Raw genomic sequence first — 1,670 nt, forward strand, 5'->3', positions numbered from 1 at the left:
GGGGGGGGGTTGGCTTATAATGAATGTTTATTTCAGGGGGTGAAAGACTCGGTAATAAGCCAAATCTCTGTTCTTTTGTTTTGCAGACAGCTCAGCTACCATAGGAAAATTTGCATCCATCGGGGTCTCTTCCCTCATTGTCCTATTGATTCTCATCTTTCTGATTGTTCGGTTCAGAATATGGTAAGCTATTCATGCTCAGAAGTTAGGGGAACTCACAAGATATATTCAGATCATCCAAGCTCAAATGACCAAAAGGATTAGTACTGCTGGTTATGTGTATAGATGAAGTACTGATATTTTGCTTCCGGTACTCACCGATATCGAGTACCGATACTTCCGCTGGCATGGAGCTGGCTTCCCGGGCAATCAGGAAGCCAGATAATGACATGCCGCCCGGCTTCTTTATTGCAAGGGAAGCTGGCTCTATGTTGTTTTGGCCGGCATGATTGCCATTGGCCGGGAAACCGGTTTCCCACCCAATCAGTATCGAGTCGTCCTCCCAGCCAATCAGGAAGCCGGGGCGATGAGTAATGACCCGCTTCCTGAATGGCCCAGAAGCCGGCTCGATGCCGATTGGCTGGAAAGCCGGTTTCCCAGCCAAAAAGCATTAAGCCGGCTATTCGGCTGCTCGATGCTGATTGGCCAGGAAGCCAGCTTCCCAGCCAATCATCATGGGCATTACTCGCCGTCCAGCTTCCTAATTGCACGGGAAGCTGGATCCATGTTCCCCTACGGCACTACCAGTCAAAGGAAATCTTCCTCTGACCGGAAGTTCCAGTATTGGGGAAGGTATCAGAGCATTTGAGCGCGTATGAGTTCTCGCCCAAATACTCGGTATCGGTGCATCCCTAGTGAAAAGGGACTAGAGGAATCAAAAAGCCCCCCAACCAAATCAGTGTGTAGCCTTTCTAGAGCAGAAGTTATTTACATCTTCTTCCATCACATCTCCCAAAAAATGTAAGGATTATTCCTCATTTCAGGGCAGTGGGTGGAGCCTTCCTTTGTGCTCCATCAGTCAGGTGCACATCCAGATTTCCTTGTGTGTAGAGCAAATATAACCCGATATTACAGAGCGATTTATTCCAAACCACATACAGCGGTTTCAGGCTTTTTGGTCTGAAATGAGGTATGCTCCTCCTATTTTTGGGGTGTGACATGTGATCACCTTCTGTTCGTTTGATTTGTTAGTAAACACATAAAAGTTAAAATAAAAACAACACCTGAAAAATTCTCAGTACACCTCCACTGTCATTACTAATGTGCGTTGTATGTAACACATGTGGGCGTTATCTAGGGCAATCTGAATGCACATACAGCCTGCCTAGGAAAGCCCACTCCTCCAGATTTACATCCACATATCAAGGCATTTTGATATTTGCATAACTCCTCCCAAGAGCCAGCCCACTGCTTGCATCAGGCTCTTGAGAGATGTACTGAGGTAGGGCGCTGTGATGTTTTCAGGAAGCCGTGTACTGCACCCTGTGGGCCCCTCCCACCTGCTATGATCTGAGAAGCACATAGACCGGGTCTAAAATAAGGTATAAAATGAAGGCAGAAAGTTTTTATTAAAAAATATCCAAATATCCTAAGCATGTTGATGGCGAGTGGGGGAGGGGGACACGGCGCGGCACTGTACAATCGAGCCAGCGCCTGTACACACGCCACAT

This window comes from Nanorana parkeri, unplaced genomic scaffold (assembly GCF_000935625.1).
Source record: "Nanorana parkeri isolate BGI_ZX_2015 unplaced genomic scaffold, ASM93562v1 scaffold155, whole genome shotgun sequence".
Taxonomy (NCBI): Eukaryota; Metazoa; Chordata; class Amphibia; order Anura; family Dicroglossidae; genus Nanorana; species Nanorana parkeri.